Source organism: Cebus imitator, unplaced genomic scaffold, assembly GCF_001604975.1.
Source record: "Cebus imitator isolate Cc_AM_T3 unplaced genomic scaffold, Cebus_imitator-1.0 Scaffold107, whole genome shotgun sequence".
Taxonomy (NCBI): Eukaryota; Metazoa; Chordata; class Mammalia; order Primates; family Cebidae; genus Cebus; species Cebus imitator.
The window spans coordinates 3,949,722-3,960,927 of NW_016107422.1; the positions used below are offsets into that span (position 1 = coordinate 3,949,722).

The 11,206-nt window shown below is 45.3% G+C and overlaps 1 long non-coding RNA gene across 2 annotated transcripts; it reads left to right on the plus strand.

Annotated features, from left to right (window-relative positions):
- The first annotated feature begins 4,677 nt into the window (after positions 1-4,677).
- Positions 4,678-8,194, plus strand: LOC119472591. Of its 2 annotated transcripts, none has more exons than XR_005201743.1 (2): positions 4,678-4,921; positions 7,901-8,194. It is a non-coding gene; the product is annotated as an uncharacterized LOC119472591 (long non-coding RNA). The 2 variants fall into 2 exon arrangements; XR_005201742.1 differs by having other exon boundaries at positions 4,678-4,835.
- The last annotated feature ends 3,012 nt before the right edge of the window (positions 8,195-11,206 follow it).

Here is an 11,206-nt window from a genome sequence, read left to right on the forward strand (position 1 = left end):
ATGGAAGAGGAACTATGGTGACTCCATGTTGTTTCTGGAAGGCTCATCTCGTGGGACAAAAGCCCTTGTGCCACGGTACTCCGATGGTCCCGTTCATACCTGCTATACCTCTGCTCTGTTTTCCCCCAGAGGTTGGAGATGAGAATAGCTTTCCTGATATCTAGACCTGTCATGTCCTCAAGCGGGAATTCATTCGTTCCATATGCAACAAACTGTCCCTAGAACCTTCTGACTGATGCTGGCACCCAGAAGGAGAAGCTGCCTTAGCATCTTTTTCATGCACTGTTGTTCTAGGCATTGGCTTCTTAGAGACTTCTTCAGTGGCTGTGGGAAGTGGCCCTGACCTTGGGGAATGTAGCAGACATGACCTAAAATATATTCTAAGGAGAAAGAAAGCAGCACCTAGAGTGGAGTCTGCAGAGCCAGGATCTCTCTGGAGCAGCCCTGATGAAGTCTCCAGGGTGCTATCCAGTGCCATCCGATGTGCCAGTTGTGACAATCCATGCCTAGTCACAGCTGCGTAGATCCCTGACTCAGAGGCCCCACCTGACTCCCACCTCCTGCTTTAGCATGACCAGGAACAGTCCCAGGGTGCTGCTGGAAAAACTTTGCCAACAGCGTGTCAGAAGTTGCTAGTGAGAGATAAAAGCCGGCCCATCACAAGGCCTGGAGAAGGTGGTGAGAAGGTGGGCTCTCGACAGTGACGTGCAGGGAGCCACACAGCTCACACTCATAGCTCTTCTTGCACCACTTCTGTGGTCTGTGAAGCATTGCTTAGAGATGACCTGACCCTCCTCATCCTCTCCTTTCTCTCCTTATTTTCCTTCATGGCCAATGCCAGAGGATCAAGAATCCACTTAGTCTACTGGATCACCAGGGCGAGTCTGCTGTACGTCTAGGTGCGAGGGCCAGGCACAGACTCCTTGGCAAGGCAGCAATCAAAGCCAGTTCTGAGTATTAAAAAAAAAAAAAAAAAAAAAAAAAAAAAAAAAAAAAAAAAAAAAAAAAAAAAAAAAAAAAAACCTCAGGTGTTTGACCTGCCAAGCCTCCTCAGCATGTAAATACTTTATGATGGCAGAAATCCGTATTATGCTGCTGTGCAAAAATCTAAATGAAATTAGTCACAAGTATAAACAAGTGGGTTTGCATTCAAGGGCAGTACCATTGCTGCTTAAACAAGATTCACACTTGGGTTTCAGAGAGGAGCACATTGATGTCCAGATCACCAAGTGAAGCAAAGGAGGTGCAAGGAAAATGTACTGGGAATTTTTTCCTTTTTTGATGAGTTCCAGGTTCAGTTTTGTCTTCAGGTATAGGTACGGGTCAGTACATTAAGTGGACAGCTGTGCTCTGCCGTGAAATAATGAGAATCTCACCTACCAGCACCACTGAGTCTTCCCAGGCAGGACCACAAAGGCATCAGCCTCCTTGGGTCTAAGGACTATGGAACCAACTCAGAGAGGTGCCTCCTGGAAGTGCCAGTCTCTGGCAAATGTCAGCATTTTGGGTTGCTTGCCTAGATTCTGGAGAATTTGATGGGAGGTGGACTCAAACTATTGCCAAGAAGATTTTGTTACAAGGTTTTAAATATCTCCAGTGCTGGTGAGGTTCTGGAACACACCTCATTAATACACAAAGCAGGGCTGAGGCCCTGATTCCCAGGCCAACAGGCCAGCGGTATGAGGACCAGAGGCTAGCCAGGTCAGCTTGTGAGGGTGAAGTGCCTTAGACAGCCATGGGTGGGGAACGGGGGGACAGAGATCAGTGGACGTATTTTAGCTGAGCGCTCCTGCAGCAGCACCAGAAGGTGGGGAAGTCACCTGTGAAGGTAGCGTCCTTTCCTGGGAGCTGTGCCTGCGGTTCATTGTCCCTCCCTCCTCACAGTGCCATGCTGAGGGGTTCCCTCCAGGCTTTGACTCTGCGCTTTCTGCTCCCCTCCAAGGCCACGGTCCTCTGCACAGTCTCCAGACAGTGGTCATTTTAAGTGGCTTCTTTTAGTAGAAGTTCCCAAGCAAGTGACCTCCTCCGTAGAGAATCGATTGCTGAAGTTGCAGTGCCTGCTTCTTGGCTGATCTGTAATATGGCCCCAGCTTGGGCCACCTTACACCTTTCCCCCTGACCTCACTGGCATCTGCAGGTTTTCTGCAGCTCCGTGTACTGCTCCAGAAAACACTCTCAGACCAGACTCTGGAAAATCGCAGCAGCCAGGCTCTGATTGAGTGCTATGGTGTTCTTTGTCAATGTCACATCAATGTTCTCTCCTGTACCTCTCTCACCCCAGCCCAGCCCTTGGGAGGTGATAGATGCTTCAAGTCAGAGGCCTTTCCTGCCTCCTTCTCACCCAGGCCTTGCAGGCTTAGGGGGTTGCTGAAGGCTGTGGGTAGCTGTGAGGCATGCTCTTAAAAGCAATTCCCTGATGAGGCTTGTGGAAGCTCTCCATGAACAAACATGATCTGGAGCACACATATGTGTGTGCACGCACCCACAAGCCCACAGAAGTGGAAGACCAGGGTGCAGATGCCTTCCAAATCTTCTCTGTGCTGCCTCACCTGCAGACACCTCTTTTCCCCCTTAGTACCCCATTGGCTCCCAAACTCAACCACAGGTCCCCAGCTCCCTCCCTCCATCCTCTTACATCCTCCCCCAGCTGAGTCAGACCCTGCACTGGTTCTAATGACATGTTCTTGTTACTTCTAAAGAAAGACCAACACGTTGTGTTAAAATAATCATGACCGTGTCTTGCCCTCACTAGCCTAGGGCCTGCTTGAAATTAGGGAGCTTGTCTTTCATTTTGAAAGTCCCCAGAGTCAGAACTTAAGAGGCAGATATATGTCATATATATATATATATATATATATATATATATATATGTGTGTGTGTGTGTGTGTGTGTGTGTGTGTGTGTATGTGTGTATATGTATATATATAAAACTCTCCCTCTCCATCTACACCTGAGCTCTTCTCCATCTGTATCTCTGTCTATATTCATATTTCTATCTATCCACCCATCTGTCCATCCACCTAGCCACCCATCCAGTCACCCATCTATCCATTCATCTATCCACCCATTCATCCACCCATCTACCCATCCCTCTATCCATCTATCTCTTCACCCATTTATTCATGAATCTTTCCAATCGTCCATGTATCTATCCATCCATCTATCTACCTATTTATCAACCCATTCATCTGTCTATTTATCCATCCATCCACCCATTTATTCATCCATTATCCACCTATATATTCATCCAACTATCCATCCATTCACTTATCTATTCATCCATCTATCCACTTATTCATCCACCCATTCATTCATCCATCTATCCACTCATCCACCCATCTATTCATCCATTATCTACCCATCAATTCATTCATCTATCCATCTAGTCATCTGTCCATCCATCCACCCTTCTATCCATCCATCTATCCACTCATCCACTCACCTATCCATCCACCTACCCATCTTTCCATTTATTCATCCACTCATCTATTTGTCCAGCTATCCATCATCCACCTATCTACCCATCCACTCACCTATCCACCCAACTACTCATCTATCTATCCATCCATCCATCTGTTCACCCATCTATCCACCTACATATCCATCCATCTATCCACTCATCTATTCATCCATCTATTCATCTATGTATCCATCTAACCACCCATCCATCCACCCAACTGTCCATCCATGTATTCATTCATCTATCCATCTTTCTAGACACCCATCTATCTATCCATCCATTCATGCATCCATCCATATGTCCTTATGATATTTGTATCTGCATTATGTTAGTCTACATTTATATCAATATTATGTATATGTATCTGTGTCTATATGTCTTGATGTCTGTCTATATCTAGAGTCTATCCAATTATATCTATATATGTATCTAATTTTATTTGTGTCTGTATATATCTATATTCATCTATCTATTTCTACTTGTGTATCTATCCATCTATATTACGTCTATGTCTATATTTATATTGATATTATGTGTGCATATCTCTGTCTATATGTCTTTATCTCTATTCGGGACCCTACCCATCTATATCTATATATGTATCTGATTTTCAGTATCCGTATATAACTATATTAATCTCTCTTTATATATATCTTTTTTAAAGCCTCACTATATAACTCATAACATACATCCCTGAAGCATGCAATCCAGGGCTGGACATTACGGCCACAGTTACTTTCCCCAGAAAGCCCAGAGCTGGGTTCCCTTACTGCTTGTCTTGTTCCCTCATCTCTGACATCTTGCTCTTCCTGTTGTAGGATGATGTGACTCTACTACATACAGCTATGGAAAATCTGCAGAGCAGGTCTCGCTCTTTGCCTGTAGAATTTCTATCGTTCTGCAAACACCGCACAGCGCTGATTTTCTAATGTGCGGACTTAAAGGTGGTTTCTGTTTTGTTGGCACAGTCCCTGTGCCTTTTCTCATCTGAATTTTATTTTAGGACATTTCTCCAGTTTAAAAACTTACCAGGACATAAAAATAGTTCTGGAAATCTGGAATTTTTAATAACACAACTATGCAATACAGCATAAAGTTTCAAATTCCCTTTGTAAAATGAGACACCCAAGCATGGCGCCCCTCCCCCCACCCACCCCCTGGATTAACTGAGTGAAATTAGAGTCTGTGCATTGCATCATTCAGGTGCTGCCTGACCACCTGGACCCACAGTGCAGCCAGGGCTTCACTGACTGTTATAAATAGATAGCATACCCTCTCCAAAGAAGACCTTCCTAGTCATTATGGATCTCCTGTAAACAGTGATCTAAGCTTCTTCCCCAATGCTACTTTGCCATTGGATGAAGCAAACTGTCAGGTGAGCTCACTAGCAAATGTGCCTGTGAGCACAGCCCACTCCTGCGTCTCCACTATGGCGTCCTTTGTGCTCTGCTGATGGTGGAGGTGAGTGAGTAGGTCCCAGCGTAGGGGCAGAGCCTTGGGGAATCATTGCAAATACTGTAGTCAGCTCCTCCCATAAGTATGTCAGTTCTGTTCTGTACAACGGAGAGTGTGGGTCCTGGTGGGCTAGAGAAAATAGGAGGGGCAGCCAGGGAGCCTAGGAGAAGGGGCTCATGAATGAGACAAAAAGGACATTTTCTTGGGAAGAAAAAGTGACATTTTAAGATGTGATTTCTTTATAAAAAAAAAGCCAGAAACCCCTCAAAGTTTGGCTGCAGCCTCTTCCAGCAGAAGCTCCTTGGAGATCTGACTTGGCAGGAGGGCTCCTTCCCATGCCTGACACGAGAACAGCCCTGGCCTGAAGCAAAGGCGCTGCCAGTCACCTGCATCTGGTGCTGTGAAAGCACATTTCCCTGGGAGCACAGGCACTGCACAAGCTTCCATGTCAACCTCTCCTTCCAGGAGCCTTCTGTTGTTCCTCAGCTTCAGGTCATTGAACCTAATATTGATCGAATAAGAAGATTCATAAAGTGAAGAGCAAGGCTGCATGCCACCAAGAAGCTCTGTGGCATCTGGGAAGACGAACAGCCACCAATGTCTGGCATGGTGCCCAACTGGGGTTTGCTGCTACAGTGAGTCCTGAGTACTTGGTGCACCATAAGAAACCTGGAGGTCTTATTTGTGCACAGCACAGTGAGACTTTGATGGACAGCACCCTTGCCTCCTGAGCATCTTAACTGCCAATAAAATGGAATTCTTGAAAGGAATCCTGGGAGCTAGATCATCAGGAAATTGAAAGAGCTTGGAAAAAAAGATTTCTTTTCCATAAAGCAATCACTTTCTCACACTAGCTGTGTCCCAAGGTTCAATCACTTATGACTATTTATGTGGTTATAAAATAACACTGATGAAGTAGGCTTTTTCATCTGTCATGAATCATTTGACAAAGACTTCCTATTTAACTTGCATCTTCTGGACCACACTATGCTGTTGCTGAAATGAGCAGGTGCCATTGCTGCTACAAACCATCCAAACTGTGGACTTGGGGCCAACAGCAGACTGTATGAGAGATGGTGACCTTTGCAGGGTTTTTTCATTTGCAGAGAATCAGAATTCCTTTTTTCCTGAGTTCGTGGCAGTCATCAAGATGCTCAGTAAAGGAGAAGAAAATTGAGGAACTTGGGAGAAGAAAGTAAGTGGTGACAGACAGGGGAAATCACGCGGTGAAGCACCACACCCATTCTGCCCTGGGTAGTGTCCTCTGTTCGTCTTTCTCCTCCCTGCTTCCTTCCCTTCCTCTCTCCCTTCCTCTCTCTCTACCCCCCTCCCTCTCTCCCTCCCTCTAGGCCACAATCCTGCCACGATTATAGCACTGTGATGGTGCCAGGTAGAAAGAGACGAAAGATCAATTTTCTCACTGATATCAATCTCTAAATTTTAGGAATATACTCCAAGTATCCCCATCTTTCATTTAGCAGTGGGGACTTTCAGGAAACATAAATGAGCTCAGCTTTTCACAAATGTTTTCATAAGGAGCAAAGCATCAAAGCCAAGCTTCTGCCAGAATCAGAGAGAGCAAGCAAATGGGCTTAACCCCTTATTCCACAGCTTACCAGCTATGCGCCCTTGGGCGAATTCCTTTGTCTCTCTCAGTTTGCCTCATCTGCAAATGGGAAGCTTAACACTCTATTACTTCTCTTCCAAAATGACTTAGATCAATGGCATGTTTGCAAATTGATGTGCATATTGAATGTGCAGTATTTGTTTTGTCAGATGATATTATCAATTAAAAGACAGATCCCAATTTCAGAAATATTAAAATGTGACAAAATGCCTAAAAACTAGAGGAACTACATAGCATCTTCCTGGGGTAAAATGAGCCAAGGGCTGTAAAGCGATTTGCACTGAGTTTGGCATGTAGTGAGGGCTCGGGGAGTGAGGGCCGCTCTTCCTGTTACTCTCAGGATAATTAGGACAGATGTAATTATGACATTACAATCAGCTGGGCCATATCTCAGCTAGGAATTTACAGTGCGCTTTGAAGCCATGGAAACACCTACATGATACCTCTTGTGTTGCCTGCTTCAGAGGACACCGCAAAATATCACCAAAGCCAGAGTTAAGCTTTCGAAGGAAATTGTTGAATTTCCAAATTTATTTCTATTCGTGGATGAATGTTCTACATGCTGGGGGTTGCTCTGGCGGCACACCCGTGATAGCAACTGTGAAAGTGTATTTGCTTCCATTTAATTAAAGTCAGCCATGAGGAATGTATCCACAAGTGTTGGCCAAGTATGTGATTTTTCTGGGGAGTCCTTCAGTCACTGGCGTAAATAAGAAGTGGTCTGTGCCACAGAATCTTTTGGGGCCAGGCCATCACTGAAAACACGTTTTCCACGACCCAGCCTCTGCGTTCTCGGCTGGCAAACACACACACACCAAAGACAGGGCTCAGAAACACGTCGCAGCTGCCACACGGCTTCCCTTCCTCGGCTGCTTTTCGTTCCTGGGGCCAAATGGGCCTCAGAACAGACCTGAAAACATGTGAGATGGAAGCTGGGAGCTGAGCGGTCCCGTGCAGAAAAGAGGCTCCAAGTGTTGAGATGACATCCCCAGGACGTACGGCACTGTCCAGGACAAGTCTCTTTCCAGAGCGCCTGCAGAGCCCCGCCTGGGTCAGGCACAGCTCCAGCTTTCCTGAAAAAACTGCCTTGCAAGGCCCTTCATCCTTCTCTCAGCTCAGAAATGGGGTTGGAGTGTCTCACACCCACAGCCAAGACAGGCGCACACCTGGGACCCTGCTGTGCTGCAATCCATGAGAGTAAACGCGGCTGTTAAAACCGGGGAGTCACGGACTTTGGATTTTTAGAAAATACTCAATTCTGGTCACAATGGGAATGAGGATGATGATGATGATGATTCTGTGACGTAGGGAGCTTCATTTCTCTCATGGTTCAGACTGAAAATCATCTTTCTTTCCAGATTCTGCAGTGGAACCCTAGGAAATCATGGTGCTTTGTGAAAAACTCCTCAGTCTGCGGCGTGAACCTGGAGCACAGACAAGGATAGCTCCAGGCTTCTTTTCAAATCCTCTGGAGAGGGAATGTCTGCGAGAGGAAGTCTTGGGGAAGAGCAGAGAGAGAAAGATGTAAATCATGGTAACTTCATAAAACAGAGTTTTCTTGTAATATTCTTTGGTAATGTTGAGCTGAAAATAGATTTACAATCAAAAGGGGCTTAATCTGATATTAAAGAATTCTCTTAAAATGCCCCAAACAATTGAGATGTTTTCCCCCTTTGGTTTGTTTTGCATTAGTTCCTCCAAGACGCTGTGGATGTAAAGAAATATATTGACATTAATTAAAGTGAGTTTCGTGTTGCTTAGTGGGGGCAGTGTCAGCTCTGGCTTATCAGCTGCAAATAACCCTTCCTGGCTCATGTAGATGGAGCCCCGAAGCGATGAGCCACTCCTAACAGGACAAGGTACACCATGAGGTGGGGGCTTTTTGACCATGCCACACAGAGGGTAGATGTTCCCATAGCTAATCCATATTTCTGGGTCAGAACCAGTGCATTCAAAAAGATTGAAAATAGACCAGGTGCGGTGGCTCACACCTGTAACCCCAACACTTTGGGAGGCTGAGGCGGGTGGATCACCTGAGATCAGGAGTTCAAGATCAGCCTGGCCAACTCGGTGAAACCCATTTCTATTAAATCTATGAAAAGTATCTGGGCATGGTGGCACACGCCTGTAGTCCCAGCTACTCAGGAGGCTGAGGCAGTGGTAGAATTGCTTGAACAAGGGAGGCGGAGGTTGCAGTGAGCGGAGATCATGCCACTGCACTCCAGCCTGGGTTACAGAGGGAGACTCCATCTCAGAATTAATAAATAAATAAATCAAAATAAAAATAAGCAAAAGGATTGAAAATTTACATCATCCCTGTTCGTGTGGTGCCCAAACAGACCCTAGAGTTCCAGCCCAATCCTTGATTTCTCTGCTCAGAAACTGGGAAAGTAGTAGACTTTAGGGAAATGCTCCAATGGACTAGCACCTTCCTGGCCCTTCAGAGAGGGGGCTGTGGTGTCTTTAAAGTAGGAAAAATGTATTTTTCCTTGGCTTTTTGTCATAATGTAGACCCTTTCATCTGGGGGAAGCAAATCTATTTCACAGCACATCCATTACTTCAGTTGATGAGGTCTAATAAAAATTCTTAATTAAAAATAATTGTATTAATGATAATATCATAATCAGAGCCATGATTCCTATTTTCACACATAAAACCCTTTGATTTTGAAACAAATCACCACACAGCTCTCACTTGGCTTCTTATTGACCAAATTAATCAAACAGGAGATAATATTTTAAAGAAAAACCACTATGTTGTAGACTGCTTCTTCATGATGCACAGCATGTTAGAAGCTCCTAATTTTGATGGGAGTGTGATGGATCTCGTCTCTGTATCTGTACACAGCACCCAGCTCCACAGGCATTGCCGAACCCACTCTTGGCACCCACGCCCATTTCTTGCTAAGCTGTACATTGACTCACAAGGGCTGTGATATATTTTCCAATGCTCACTCTGTGTCTTCACAATAAGACTATGCCATTGGACACAGACAACAAACCATTGTAATTGTTCTAACATGGCCGTAGCCACATGGCTGGAAAATCTTACCTTTGCCAAGGTGCTCCAGGCCCCCGTTGGCACAGTCCATGCCTTTTCTCAAGGAGTGGAAAGGGAACTTTGCAGGAGCAAATCTAAGAATTGGGTAACTTATAAAGAAAATAAATGTAGTTATTGAAGTTCTCAAGACTGAGAAGTCCAAGGTCAACAGGCCCAATCTGATGAAGGCCTTCTTGCTGGTGGGGACTCTCCGGAGACTCCAGAGACAGCACAAGTCATGGCACAGTGAGGGGCAAAATGTACAAAGGTGGTCACTCTGATCCTCTTTTTATAAAGCTACCAGGTCCCTCCCATGATAACCCATTAATCCATTAACCCGTGAATGGACTAGCCCATTCATAAGCATTCTGCCCTCCTGATCCAATCACTTCTTACAGGATCCCCCTCTCAATACTGTCACATTGGGGATTAAGTTTCATCACGAGTTTTGGAGGGGACATTTAAACCATGGAAAGACCCAACCAGAACTCTTGATGGCCGAGATAGCCCCACCCTGGGTCCATAGGGATGGGTTGGAAACAAGGCATCTGCTGCACCTTCAAGTTGAGTTCTCAAGGATGCTCTCAGCTCTGTGGTCTTGCAGTCACATGAGTGGTGCCTGCTCCAGAGGCTTTCAAGGTAAATTATGACTTCAGAGGCATGATGCACATGATTGATGAAACTGAAAAGTGAAAGGCTAAAAGGAAATGAACAATAACCTGAATATGTTTGGCATAATGTGGGATTTTTTAACCTAATGATTTCATGTAAATCTTTCTTGGCTATTGAGGTTTATGAATAAACGCAGGGCCAAATTCTTAGGCATTCAAAGACTCTCGGTTTTGCAACTGTATATCGCCAGCTGTTGTGGAAGGGTTCTGAGACTCATCTATTTTGAGGATGGCCGTTTTATGGCTGCTGGACTCTCGGTACCTAGGCTGCCCTTTATCACACTTGGCAAGCAACAGTGGAGAGCAGTTTGCTGTGAGTGGTTTTGGTCGCAGCCTTCTGTCCCAGAGGACCAGTGGGTGGAGCAGGGGGAAGGAAACTTAGTTGTCCAGAACATGTTGACTCTGCCCTTTTGGATCTTGGCAAAGGACCTTAGATGACAAATGCATTTATCATGGGTTGAACTCTCTCTCCCATCCTCCAAAGACGTGTCCACCCAGCGGACACCCCTGTGGATGTCACCTTATTTGGAAAATATATCTTGGAAGACTTAGTTAAGTTAAAGATCTTGAAATGAGCTTTACTGGATTTAGGGTAAGCCTAAAACTCATCAACAGGAGTCCTCATAAGAACAGGGGAGATAAAGGGACAGGCAGAGTGGAAGGGTTTTTGAAGATAGAGGTGCAGAGCAGCAACGATGCATCTGAAATCAAGGTGCACTGAGGAGTGGTAGCCCTAGCAGAGAAGAGAGAGGCAAGGAACAGATTTGCCCACAGAGCCTCCAGAAGGAATTCACCTGCTGGCACCTGGATTTTGTGCTTCTGGCCTTCGGAACAATGAGCCAATAAACGTCTATTGCTTTATGCAACCAAGTTTGTGGTAATTTGTTACAAAAGTCCTGGGAAACTGATCTGAAGTCTTTAATTAATACAGTATCTATAACTAGTGTTCTGGT